Source organism: Hevea brasiliensis, chromosome 11 (genome assembly GCF_030052815.1).
Source record: "Hevea brasiliensis isolate MT/VB/25A 57/8 chromosome 11, ASM3005281v1, whole genome shotgun sequence".
Taxonomy (NCBI): domain Eukaryota; kingdom Viridiplantae; phylum Streptophyta; class Magnoliopsida; order Malpighiales; family Euphorbiaceae; genus Hevea; species Hevea brasiliensis.
This window is the reverse complement of record NC_079503.1, coordinates 99,339,152-99,353,743: the sequence shown is the minus strand read 5'-3', so window position 1 is coordinate 99,353,743 and position 14,592 is coordinate 99,339,152. Positions and strand designations below refer to the sequence as shown.

The 14,592-nt window shown below is 44.4% G+C and overlaps 1 long non-coding RNA gene across 3 annotated transcripts in view; it reads left to right on the top strand.

The window, feature by feature from the left end:
• LOC110638627 (uncharacterized) overlaps positions 1-14,098 on the top strand; it is a 23,670-nt gene extending 9,572 nt beyond the window's left edge. Inside the window, exon 5 of one of the 3 annotated variants that reach the window (XR_009141497.1) lies at positions 13,124-14,098. This is a non-coding gene — a long non-coding RNA (uncharacterized LOC110638627). The other 2 variants (XR_009141496.1, XR_002491723.2) reach the window with 2 other exon arrangements.
• The last annotated feature ends 494 nt before the right edge of the window (positions 14,099-14,592 follow it).

Genomic DNA, 14,592 nt, shown 5'->3' with positions numbered 1-14,592 from the left:
GATCATACCACCAATAGCAAAGTCGGAAGCATCCGTATGAACCTCAAATGGTGAGGAATAATCCGGCAATTTCAACACTGGCTCTTCCTTCAGTGCTTGCTTCAGTTTCTCGAAGGACTGTTGGGTCTTCTCATTCCATTTCCATGGCTTATCTTTTCTCAACAAATCAGTCAAGGGGGCGGCAATGTGTGAGTACCCCTTGATGAACCTCCTGTAATAGTTAGCCAAGCCCAAGAAAGACCTCAATTTCGGCACCTTTCTAGGCGGTTCCCAATCCTCAATTGCTTGTATCTTGGCCTTGTCCATTTTGATCTCAACATGTCTCACAACATGTCTAAAAAATGCCACCTCTTGTTGAGCAAACTCACACTTCTCCTTCTTGACAAACAAGTGGTGCTCTCTCAATTTTTGAAAGACCAGCTGTAAATGCTCCAACTCTCCTCTAAAGTTCGGCTATACACCACAATATCATCTAAATAAAACACAACAAACTGATCAAGAAATGAGTGAAATACCTTATTCATAAGTGTACAAAATGTATCTGGGGCGTTGGTGAGGCCAAATGGCATAACCTTGAACTCGAAGGACCCATAGCGCATCACAGGAGCTGTCTTGGGCTCATCCCCTTCGGCTATGCGCACCTGGTAGTAACCAGACCTCAAGTCCAGTTTTGAGAACCATCTAGCTTCCCCCAATCTGTCAAACAAGTCACCAATGAGTGGGATGGGGTACTTATTCTTCACCGTAATTTTGTTCAAGGCTCGGTAGTCAATATTTCTTGAATTTCTCATCCTGGTGGTCCTTCTTCCCAGCCCAAGGTTTCTTGCCATTCCCTTCTTTCGGTCATTCCTTATAACTCTCCTTACCGCCACCTTTCTCTCCACCATTCTTGCCCTTGCCATCCTTAGTTTTGGACTTGTCACCCTTCTTATACTCCACAAGTGACTTGGCAATTGTAATGGCAGCAACAAGGTCTTGAGCATCACGTTTCTCAATCTCTAGTTTCACCCAAGTTTGGAGCCCATCTTTGAAGAAAAACAACAGCTCTTGGTCGAGGTATTCTGGGATTTCCAACAACACCTCCGAGAACTCCTTCACATACTCATGTATAGTGCCCTTTTGTGTAAGCCTTCTCAACTTTGCTCTTGTCTCATCAGTCGTATTCTCGGGATAAAATTGCTTCTTCAGCTCCCATGAAGTGCTTCTTGTGTGAAGGGCCACATACGGATGCTTCCGACTTTGCTATTGGTGGTATGATCATGCAAGGAAGACATCCTTTTGCCTATGAGAGCCGGAAATTGAATGAGACCGAGCGGAGGTACATGATCCAAGAGAAGGAGATGACAACCGTGGTTCATTGTTTTAGGACTTAGCGGCATTACTTGTTGGGAAGCAAGTTTGTGGTGAAGACCGATAATGTGGTAACTAGCTATTTCCTCACGCAAAAGAAGCTCTCACCGAAGCAAGCAAGGGGGCAATCATTTCTTGGGGAGTTTGATTTTGTCATGGAGTATAAACCCGGGAAAGCCAACCTTGTTGCGGATGCCCTAAGCCACAAGGTGGAGTTGGCAGCAACTACCACACAACCCAATCATAGTCTATTGGAGCGCATAGAGGAAGGCCTTCAGCATGATCCGCAAGCCAAGCTGCTGTTGGAGCTGATTGGGCAGGGAAAGACTAGGCGGTTCTGGAGGGATGAACATGGGCCGGTGCGGACAAAAAGGGGTGCAGTGTATGTGCCGAGGTGGGGCAGTTTGAGGAAAGAAGTGATGCGGGAATGTCATGACACTCGGTGGGTTGGTCACCCAAGTGCGCAGCGCACCCAAGCTCTAGTGGAGCGAGGTTACTACTGGCTGAGAATGCTGGATGACATTCAGATGTTTGTGAAGACGTGCCTTGTGTGCCAGCAAGACAAGGCCAAATAGAGGAGACCTGCGGGGCTGTTGGGACCTCTTCCAACACCCAGCCGTCCATGGGAGAGCATCTCCATGGATTTCATTGTGGGTTTGCCGAAGGTGAGTGGCTTTGGCAATATTATGGTGGTGGTTGATTGGCTCAGTAAGTATGCTGTTTTTATGCCTACTCCAGCCCAGTTTGATGCAAAGGAAGCTGCCAAGCTATTTTTCAGAGGTGTTGTGAAATATTGGGGGCTACCAAGGGACATTATTAGTGACAGGGATGTAAGGTTCACTGGCAAATTCTAGACTGAATTGTTCAGGTTGATGGGGACAGAATTGAGCTTCTCCACCAGTTTTCACCCCCAAACGGATGGGCAGACAGAGAGGATAAATGCACTGCTGGAGCTTTATTTAGGGCACTTTGTGAGTGCCAATTAGTGGGACTGGCCCGAGTTGCTTGATGTGGCTCAATTTTCCTACAACCTGCAGAAAAGTGAGGCAACGGGAGCAAGCCCCTTTGAGGTTGCTACGGGACAGTAGCCCCTCACCCCACACACGGTAGCAATTCCTTACCGAGGTCCTAATCCCACTACTTTTAAGTTTGCTAAGAATTGGAAAGAAAAGGTGGAACTAGCAAGAACATCATTGGCTAGAGCTACAAAGAAGATGAAGAAATGGGCCGACACCAAGAGGAGGCATTTGGAATTTGAAGTAGGCAACTTGGTGTTAGTGAGGATGTTTCACCGCACTTATGGCAAGCGACACAAGGGACTTTTGAGGAAGTATGAGAGACAATTTTCAGTGGAGCAATGAGTTGGGAAAGTGGCATACCGTGTGAAGCTGTCCACACATTTGGAGTGCCATCTGGTGTTCCATGTTAGTCTCCTAAAGCCATACCACGCAGACCAAGAAGACCTAGCCAGGAATAAATCCAAAAGGGCACCAGTGGCAGTCACAATCAAGTTGGATCATGAACCCGAGGAGATATTGGCGCATAGGGCTGTTCCTTCATGGGGCGCCCATCCTGGTTATACAGAATATTTAGTGAAGTGGAAAGGCCGTGGAGCTGAGAAAACTAGCTGGGAACACGAGTTGAGGTTGTAGCAGCATGAGGATGTGGTGAGGAGGTACCAGTTCGAGGTAATGGGGGCGTTGCCGGATTGAGTGGGGGAGAGTGTTACCCCTAAAATTTTGCTCCCAAAATGTCCAATATTTTCTGCTTGTTGGCTGTCCAAATGAAACCAAGATGTGTGCATGGGACACATTGGAGTGGGACGTAAATTGCATGGGGGTATGGAGGCATCACGTGGAGCTGTTGCATGTGCATGAGAAATGTGGTAATGGAGGCGCACTATGAAGCCAAGGTGGTTAGCACATGTTGTGGCAGCTTGGGACAAACACCTTGACATGTATGGGCCATGCAACGAGAGGCCAAACACCTTAGTATGGTGCAGCGCATGTGGGACGTGCCAGGTGGGAAGCTCATGGAACTTGCTAGGTGGCCATCATATGGGACGGCAAGTGGAGTGGTTGGTCTACGTGCTTGGCAAGCTTCAGCCATGCAGCGTGAAGCTTAGGAGGGAAAATTGTCTCGCCCATGTGAGACCCAACAAGGCAGGGCCCAGCATTTAGGCGCCCAAAATTTCACTTGGCCATTTCAAATGCATCGACGGGACTTGCTAGGTGGCAAGAAGAGCTACTGTCCCATACCTCTTCATGATGACTTTCTGCCCAATGAGTATTATATTAGAGTTGAGAGAGTTATACTTTGTAATTGTATAGCTGATGGGAATGCAATACAAGAAGTAGAAGTCCTTTGCATCTGATTATTCTCTCATTTCTACCTTTCTTTACGTGTGTGGCTATGTATGGTTGTATGTTCATGTGTTGCTTGTGATTGGTTACTTGCTAAGGTTTTGGCCATTGGGTTTTCCTCGTGAGAATTGTTGCCGAGTGGTCCTTGGGACTTTTGAGAGGCTGACTTGTGTGGTGGATACAAGTGCCGCACGGTTTGGGGTTAGTTTTGAGAAGTGAAACTGTCCCTCCGTGACACTCGCGCCTAGGGGCTTCCCCCAATTGGCCCGTGGCAATGCCCAGTGTCTCCCCGGTGCTCGTGCACGGGGGCGTTTGTTATTCACCCATGTCATGCAAAATGAGGTTATAATTGGCACGGGATGCAGTTTTATTCGTTGGCTAATAGGCCAAAAAGAGGTTTGCCTGACCCTTTTGCTAGCAAGCCTATACACTAACATTTTTTTTTTTTTGGAAGGTGTTGGCAGGCTCTCGTCTTGAATATGCTTTTTGCTTATAAGTGATATTATCCTCTTCGTATACGTGCTTGAAATATTATCCAAGATAATCCAGTGATTGGTGCCTTGCATCTACACTTGCCTTCATCATGTGGGGATGCTATCTATGGAGCGCTTCTTTCGTTCTCACTATGATCCTAAGGTTTTGCGCTTTATGTTTTATGGAACAATTCTCTCATTGAGTATAAAGAGCACAAAATCTAATATTATGCACATGACAAATCTTCTATGATTTTTTCTCTACTTACCTTCAACCTGCTCACGTGGAAAACTGGGTGCATCTTCATCCATGCTGGTGGCTCTACTTTGTAGGAAACTTGGCCCACTTTGGCAATGATCGGCATAGGCCCTTCATACTTTCGAACCAATATGCTATCCCGGTTGCGAAGAAATCTGAGTTGTTCTGGAAGTAACTTCACCATCACCAGGTCTCCCACTGTGAATTCCTACGGTCTTCGATTTTCATCTGCCCATTTCTTCATGCGCTTGGATGCTTTTTCCCTTGCAATTTCAACTGTCTGCTTCCACTCCTTTATGAAGTGGTATGCTTTGGGATTCCTACCGGTGTATGGACCATCCAATGTGTGAGGTGCCAAAGGTTGCTGTCCTGAAACAATCTTAAAATGACTTTTATTAGTGGTAAAGCTCTTTAAAGAGTTAAAACAAAATTATGTAACGTCGAGCAAGGAGGTCCAATTCTTTTAACTGGCATTTACAAAATGCCGCAAGTATTCCTCCAGTAGACCATTGAATCTTTCCGTTTGGCCATCTGTTTGTGGATAAAAGCTGGTGAAGACATCCAATCTAGTCCTTAAGAGGTGAAACAATTCTGACCAGGAGGAGCCTATGAATCAGCCATCTCGATCGTTAACAATGCTTTTTGGGATCCCCCAGTATTTCACTATATGTTTGAAGAAGGCACGGGTTGTATTTTCAGCTGAACAGTATCTTGACGTCGGCACAAAGGTTTCATATATTGAGAATCTGTCAATTAACACCAAGATATGATCATACTCCCAAACCTTCGGTAACCCTGCAATGAAATCAAGGGAGACACTCTCCTATGGTCTAGTTGAAACTGGTAAAGGTTGTAATAATCCCGTAGGTTTTTGCTTCTGCTTGTCTTGTTGACACGCCAAGCAAGTTTTCGTGTATTGCCTCACATCATCTTCTAATTGAGGCCAATAATATCACTGCTTCAACAGAGCCAATGTGTGCTGACACCCTGGATGCTCGATCCACAAGGTATCATGACATTCCTGCAGTAAAAGTTTCCTCAAATTTCCAGCCTTTGGGACATACACTCGATTTCTTCGGGTCATCAAGAGATCATCCTCCAACCAAAATTGTCTGGTCTTCCTCTCTTTTACCAATTTTATCAATGCTACTGCTTGGGCATTCTTCTTTAAGTTATCCCGAACTTGTCTTCGCAATGACGTGTCTACTTGGCTCCTTGATAACTGAGCTAGATGTTTCAAGGTTGCTAAGTTCGATTTCCTACTCAATGCATCTGCAACCCGATTAGAACTCCCTAGCTTGTACTCGAATAGGAAATCGAACTCTACTAGGCATTCCTGCCATCGTGCTTATTTGGAGTCAACTTTGGTTGAGAGAGGAAGTGGCTCACTGCTGTATTATCTGTCTTCACTACAAATCTTAACCCCAACAAAAAGTGCCTCCATGTACGAAGACAGTGTGTTACCGCCAACAACTCTTTCTCTTGAGCTGTATATCGAAGTTCAACATCTTTTAGTTTTCGACTTTCAAAAGCAATTTGATGGCCTTCTTGCATCAAAACTCCTCCCAGTGCTAAGTCTGAAGCATCGGTGTGTACCTTAAAAGGTTTTGCCATATCCGGGAGAGTTAACACTGGTTCTACTAATATCATTTGCTTCAGTTTTTCGAATGCTGCTTAACAGTCTACAGTCCACTGCCATTTATTTTCCTTCCTTAACAACTCTGTGAGGGGGTAGATCTTTTGTGAATAGCCTTGCACGAATCATCGGTAGTAGTTTGCTAATTCCAAGAATGATCTCAATTCTGTAAGACCCTTGGGTACCGGCTAATCCTGAATTGCCCTTATCTTGGCTTGGTCCATTTGGATTCTCCCTTGTTCGATCACATGGCCTAGAAACTTAATCCTGGTTTGAGCAAAAGCACATTTCTCCTTCAGAAACAGCTTGTTCTCCCTCAATTTTTAAAAAACAAGGCGAAGATGTTCTTTGTGCTCTTGTAAGGTGGAGCTATACACCACAACATCATTGAAGTACACCACCACAAATTTGTCAAGGTAGTCATGAAAAGCCTGATTCATTAGAGTGCAGAAAGTGGCAGGAGTATTTGTTAGTCCAAAGGGCATTACAAGGAATTCAAAGGCATCATACCGTGTTATACAAGTAGTTTTGGGTTCATCTCCTTCTTTGATACGAACTTGATGATATCCCGACCGGAGATCTAACTTGGTGAAAAAATTAGCTTACCCCAACTGGTCAAATAAGTCCACAATCAAGGGAATGGTGTACTTGATTTGTATTATGACTTTATTAAGAACCTGATAATCCACATAAAGTCTCAAGTTACCATCCTTCTTCTTTTGGAAAATGACTGGAGCACCAAATAGAGCTTTCGCTGGTCAAATAAATTCTGCTTCTAATAACTCGTCAAACTGCTTTCTTAATTTTGTCAATTCTGGTGGGGCCATTCTATAAGGGGCTTTTGCAGGAGGTTTGGTTCCTGGCAATAGCTCAATCTCATGATCTATGCCATGTCGGGGCGGCAAGACTGTAGGTAACTTCTTGGGCATTACATCTTGAAATTTAGCCATCACATCTTGAATTTGTGGAGGAAATGGGGGTGCTTTTCCACCTTCTTTGACAATGGGAACTACCACATATGACGGCTCCCTACGCTTGACACATTTCTTAAACTGGAGGGCCGATAACAACTTCTTTTCACTGATTGGGCTAAAACTTGTGGGAATGGTACATGGCTTGTCTCTCATTAATAAGATACAATTTGCAGCTGGGACTGGGATTGCTTGAGCTCTCTTCAGAAATTCCATTCCGATTACTACATCAAAGTCATCAAAGGGAGTCACTGTAAAATCTGTTTCGCCTTTCCAAGGTCCCATTTGATAGGACACCCCACGAGCAACTCCTATGGTTTTAAAGGCTTGAGAATTCACTGCCTTTATCTTTCCTGCATCGGCTTGCATAGCTTGCACAGTTAGCTTAAATCGAGTAATTAATGTGTTAGCTACAAAATTATCAGTGGCACATGTGTCTACCAAAGCCCTGACATTTTTCCCATTGATGAGTAAGTCCACATACATCAATCCCCTCTCAGTAGTAGCTGTTGGTTTCTATTTTTCCAAAGCTCCAAGAATTCGTAGGGCACCCATTACTGAGGCATCACGATCATTCGATTCCCTATCTTCTTCTTCTTTTTCTTCTTCTTCGGGCTTCTTTTCTTCCTCAAAGATGGCCTTTAAGGCACTTAAAGCACTCTTGGTTGGACATTCTCGAGCCCGATGTGGCCCATCACAGAGAAAGCATTTTAACGGATTAATCTTAAAGGAGTTGGTCTTATCAGTGGAGATGTGTGCTGACCCCTATCTTGAGTTACCCTACTCCCTATTTTGGCTCATAGGTTTGTTGGTGTTAGGCCCCGAGTTCCAAGTTCTCCTCTCAGTCCCTCCAAAGGTGGAGTTGCTCCGATCCACTCCCCCACTCGAATTTCGACCCCATTTGTTTGGGCGATTATCCGAACCTGGAAGAGAGTTAAACTTTCTCTTTGAGGCATTGCTTGTATAATCATCGAGACTTTCGGCTACAGCCAAGGCAGTACTAAATTCCTTTACTCCCCATCTGACCAGTTCATTCCTAGCCCACGGCTTTAGACCCTTTTGGAAGTTGAACAATCTGTCAGCTTCAGACATATCCTTAATGTCAAGCATGAGTGATGTGAAGCTTTTTACATATTCTCGGATAGAGCTTGTGTGCTGTAACTCTGCTAGCTTGCACTAAGCATTATAGGCCACATTCTCGGGATAAAATTGAGCCTTTAGTGCCTTCTTGAAATCATCCCATGTGACGATGGAACATTGGCCAGAAATAGATTGCTCCACTTTGGTTCTCCATCATACTTTCGCATCATTGGCCAAATACATCGGCATAATCTTCAATTTACCTGCATTAGAGTCATTTTTGGTAGCAATGAAGTATAATTCCATGTCAAAGATGAAATTATCTATCTCCCTGGCATCACGGGCACCTCCGAAAGACTTGGGCTCAGGGATTTTGGCTTTTCCTATCTCAAAGGCTTTCCCATTCGTATTGCTTGCCGCTTTCATGAGCAAGTTCACCTTTCCCTATAATAGACTAGTTGTAATTATATTTCATGAATGAATGAAGTAGCCTTTTCATGAAATGCTTGTGCCTGTCTTTGCTGTGCCTTTCATGCTTGTGTTGCTTGCTTATGTGTTGCCCCATTTATATGAAATGCTTGTGATACCTCCCAAATTAGCCTAACTTGGCCTAATGCTAATCATGTCTTTGATTTCTCACAGTTTGTTGTGAGATTCTTGTGGGCTGACTTGTCTTGAAGAGTTCAAGCCAAGTGCCACACGGTCCCAACTGAGTGTTGAAGTTGGGCCCGTTACGGTTGGTATCAGAGCAGCGATTGATCCGTAAGCTGAATTGAGGATGACTAACCTTGCTAATCAACTTGATGCCCTTGAGAGAAGGGTTGATGACGCTTTTGCTCTCATTGATAATTGTCCCACATACGAGGCATTGACAAAAGAACTTGAAGTTGTTCGCCTCTCTCTTGAGCAACGAAATAAGCACGTTGAGGTGCTAGAAGAGAAAGTTGAGTAACTTGTGGCTATGGTAGCCAAATTAATTAGGGGTGAGGATGAGCCAACAGAGTTTGAGGCCATTCAAAATTCCCTACTAACAAATATTATCCGATTGGGGGATATTGAGAGCAGAGTGTTCGCATTAGAGGCAGAGGCCTCTCAAACAGGGGATTGTGCAGAAAGTTTAAAAGCCCTCACCATCGCCCATGATTCCTTGGTGGGTAGTGTGAATGACATGAAAGAAGATGTTGAAACGGCAAAGACACTTCAAGGAGAAGTCCAAGTGTTGTAGGGACAGGTGAACTTACTCATGAAAGCGGCAAGCAATATGAATGGGGGAGCCTTTGAGATGGGAAAAGCTAAAATCTCTGAGCCCAAGTCTTTCGGAGGTGCCCGTAATGCCAGGGAGGTAGATAATTTCATATTTGACATGGAATTATACTTCACTGCTACAAAAAATGACTCTGATGCAGGTAAATTGAAGATTATGCCGATATATTTGGCCAATGATGTGAAACTATGGTGGAGAACCAAAGTGGAGTAATCTATTTCTGGCCAATGTTTCATTGTCACATGGGATGATTTCAAGAAGGCACTAAAGGCTCAATTTTATCCCGAGAATGTGGCTTATAATGCTCAGTACAAGCTAGCAGAGTTACAGCACACAGGTTTTATCCGAGAATATGTAAGAAGCTTCACGTCACTCATGCTTGACATTAAGGATATGTCTGAAGCTGACAGATTGTTCAACTTTCAAAAGGGTCTAAAGCCATGGGCCAGGAATGAACTGGTCAGATGGGGAGTAAAGGAACTTAGTACTACCTTGGTTGTAGCCGAAAGTCTCGATGATTATACAAGCAATGCCTCAAAGAGAAAGTTTAACTCTCTGCCAGGTTCGGATAATCGCCCAAACAAATGGGGTCGAAATTCGAGTGGGGGAGTGGATCCGAGCAACTCCACCTTTGGAGGGATTGAGAGGAGAACTTGGAACTCGGGGCCTAACACCAACAAACCTATGAGCCAAAATAGGGAGCAGGGTAACTCAAGATAGGGGTCAGCACACATCTCCACTGATAAGACCAACTCCTTTAAGACTAATCCGTTGAAATGCTTTCTCTGTGATGGGCCACATTGGGCTCGAGAATGTCCAACCAAGAGTGTTTTAAGTGCCTTAAAGGCCATCTTTGAGGAAGAAAAGAAGCCCGAAGAAGAAGAAGAAGAAGAAGAAGAAGATAGGGAATCGAATGATCGTGATGCTTCAGTAATTGGTGCCCTACGAATTCTTGGAGCTTTGGAAAAATAGAAACCAACAGCTACTACTGAGAGGGGATTGATGTATGTGGACTTACTCATCAATGGGAAAAATGCCAGGGCTTTGGTAGACACAGGTGCCATTGATAATTTTATAGCTAACGCATTAGTTACTCGGTTTAAGCTAACTGTGCAAGCTGTGCAAGCCGATGCAGGAAAGATAAAGGTAGTGAATTTTCAAGCCTTGAACACCGTAGGAGTTGCTTGTGGGGTGTCCTATCAGATGGGACCTTGGAAAGGCAAAATAGATTTTACAAGGACTCCCTTTGATGACTTTGATGTAGTAATCGGAATGGAATTTCTGAAGAGAGCTCAAGCAATCTCAGTCCCAGCTGCAGATTGTATCTTATTAATGGGAGACAAGCCATGTACCATTCCCACAAGTTTTAGCCCAATCAGTGAAAAGAAGTTGTTATCGGCCCTCCAGTTTAAGAAAGTTGTCAAGCGTAGGGAGCCGTCATATGTGGTAGTTCCCATTGTCCAAGAAGGTGGAAAAGCAGCCCCATTTCCTCCATAGATTCAAGATATGATGGCTAAGTTTCAAGATGTAATGCCCGAGCAGTTACCTACAGTCTTGCCGCCCCGACATTTCATAAATTATGAGATTGAGCTATTGCCAGGAACTAAACCTCCTGCAAGAGCCCCTTATAGAATGGCCCCACTAGAATTGGCAGAATCAAGGAAGCAGTTGGACGAGTTATTGGAAGCATGATTTATTTGACCAGCGAAAGCTCTCTTTGGTGCTCCAATCATTTTCCAAAAGAAGAAGGATGGTAGCTTGAGACTTTATGTGGATTATTAGGTTCTTAATAAAGTCACAATACAAAACAAGTACCCCATTCCCTTGATTGCGGACTTATTTGACCAGTTGGGGTAAGCTAAATTTTTCATCAAGTTAGATATCCGGTCGGGATATCATCAAGTTCGTATCAAAGAAGGAGATGAGCCCAAAACTACTTGTGTATACACGGTATGGTGCCTTTGAATTCCTTGTAATATCCTTTGGACTAACAAATGCTCATGCCACTTTCTGCACTCTAATGAATCAGGTTTTTCATGACAACCTTGACAAATTTGTGGTGGTATACTTCAATGATATTGTGGTGTATAGCTCCATCTTACAAGAGCACAAAGAACATCTTCGCCTTGTTTTTGAAAAATTGAGGGAGAACAAGCTGTTTCTGAAGGAGAAATGTGCTTTTGCTTAAACCAGGATTAAGTTTTTGGGCATGTGATCGAACAAGGGAGAATCCAGATGGACCAAGCCAAGATAAGGGCAATTCAGGATTGGCTGGTACCCAAGGGTCTTACAGAATTGAGATCATTCTTGGGATTAGCAAACTACTACCGACGATTCGTGCAAGGCTATTCACAAAAGATCTACCCCCTCACAGAGTTGTTAAGGAAGGGAAATAAATGGCAGTGGACTGTAGACTGTTAAGCAGCATTCAAAAAACTGAAGTAAATGATAATAGTAGAACCAGTGTTAGCTCTCCCGGATATGGCAAAACCTTTTGAGGTACACATCGATGCTTCAGACTTAGCGCTGGAAGGAATTTTGATGCAAGAAAGCCATTCAGTTGCTTTTGAAAGTCGAAAACTAAAAGATGCTGAACTTCGATATACAGCTCAAGAGAAAGAGTTTTTGGCGGTAGTACACTGTCTTCGTACATGGAGGCACTATTTGTTGGGGTCAAGATTTGTAGTGAAGACAGATAATACAGTAGTGAGCTACTTCCTCTCTCAACCAAAGTTGACTACTAAACAAGCACGATGGCAGGAATGCTTAGGAGAGTTCGATTTCCTATTCCAGTACAAGCGAGGGAGTTCTAATCGGGTTGCAGATGCATTGAGCAGGAAATCGAACTTAGCAACCTTGAAACATCTAGCTTAGTTATCAAGGAGCCAAGTAGACACGTCATTGCGAAGACAAGTTCGGGATAACTTAAAGAAGGATCCCCAAGCAGTAGCATTGATGAAATTGGTAGAAGAGAGGAAGACCAGACAATTTTGGTTGAAGGATGATCTCTTGATGACCCGAAAAATCGGGTATATGTCCCAAAGGCTGGAAATTTGAGGAAATTTTTACTGCAGGAATGTCATGATACCTTATGAACCGGGCATCCAAAGTGGCAGCGCACATTGGCTCTGTTGAAGCAGGGATATTACTGGCCTCAATTAGAAGATGATGTGAGGCAATACATGAAAACTTGCTTGGTGTGTTAACAAGACAAGCGGATCGGCAAAAACCTGCGGGATTATTACAACCTTTACCAGTTCCAACTAGATCATAGGAGAGTGTCTCCCTTGATTTCATTGCAGGGTTACTGAAGGTTGGGGAGTATGATCATATCTTGGTGTTAATTGACAAATTCTCAATATATGGAACCTTTGTGCCGATGTCAAGATATTGTTCAGCTGAAAATACAACCCGTGCCTTTTTCAAACATATAGTGAAATACTGGGGGATCCCAAAGAGCATTGTTAGCGATCGAGATGGTCGATTCATAGGCTCATTCTGGTCAGAATTGTTTCACCTCTTGGGGACTAGATTGGATGTCTTGAACAGCTTTCATCTACAAACAGATGGCCAAACGGAAAGATTTAATGGTTTACTGGAGGAATATTTGCGGCATTTTGTAAATGCCAGTTAGAAGAATTGGGCCTCCTTGCTCGACATTGCATAATTATTTTTAACTCTTTAAAGAGCTCTACCACTAATAAAAGTTATTTTAAGATTGTTTCAGGATAGCAACCTTTGGCATCTCACACATTGGATGGTCCATACACCAACAGAAATCCCAAAGCATACCACTTCATGAAGGAGTGGAAGCAGACAGCTGACATTGCCAGAGCTCGATTGGAAAAAGCATCCAAGCACATGAAGAAATGGGCAGATGAAAATCAAAGACCGCAGGAATTCACAGTGGGAGACCTGGTGATGGTGAAGTTACTTCCAGAACAACTCAGATTTTTTCGCAACCGGGACAGCAGATTGGTTCGTAAGTATGAAGGGCCTATGCCAATCATTGCCAAAGTGGGCCAAGTTTCCTACAAAGTAGAGCCACCAGCATGAATGAAGATCCACCCAGTTTTCCACGTGAACAGGTTGAAGCCATACCATGCCGATCAAACTGATGTCAGCTGCAACAAATCATCCAGGCCAGCCATCACCACTGCACCACCAGTTAATCAAAGATTCGAAGAGATTCTTGCAGAAAGAGTAGTCAGAACCACCAAGCGGTCGCCACACAAGGAGTATCTCGTCAGATGGTAGGCCTTGAGCGTAGAGGAGACCAGCTGGGAGAAAGCAATAGACCTTCAACAATATGTCCAGAAGATTGAAGATTTTTTACAAGCGCAGTCAACGGGGACGTCGATCATTAGAGTGGGGGAGAATGTCAAGAGGTAGGAAGTTAGGGTAGAATGATGTGTAACATAACCACTTTATAGGGCAAAAGAGAAATTGTATTTTATTTTTATTTATGTAATTTTAGGAGTGTGATCACTCTAGCATATTGATGTATCATCGTACCACACCTCATTATGTCCCAAATGCTCTTCAGGGGGGAGTGACTAGTTGGCCTTAGGTGGGCAACTGGCCTAGCTAGTCACTTTCCTTGTCGTGTTTCGTTGTGTGCTCTTTATAGGTTTTCCCCCTGCCTATAATAGACTGGTTGTAATTATATTTCATAAATGAATGAAGTAACTTTTTCATGAAATGCTTGTGCCTGTCTTTGCTGTGCCTTTCATGCTTGTGTTGCTTGCTTATGTGTTGTCCCATTTATATGAATGCTTGTGATACCTCCCAAATTAGCTTAACTTGGCCTAATGCTAATCATGCCTTTGATTTCTCGCAGTTTATTGTGAGATTCTTGTGGGCTGACTTGTCTTCAGGAGTTCAAGCCAAGTGCCACATGGTCCCAACTGAGTGTTGAACCTGGGTCCGTGACACGTGGCAGCCCCTAGTGCCCCCCATTTGCCCCCGACGCTTGCGCCTAGGAGCGCCCTCCAACGGGCGTGGCGTGTCAGCGCCCCGATTGCCCCCACGTTCGCGCCAGGGCGTCCCCAACAGCGTGGCGTGCCCAGCGCCCCAATTGCCCCAAACGCTAGCCCCCCAGCAGCGCCCCCCATCAGGCCCGTGGTAGTGCTCAGCGTCCCCCAGTTGCCCTCGGCGCTCGCGCCCGTGCCCCAACTGCCTCGTAGCGGCCCCAGC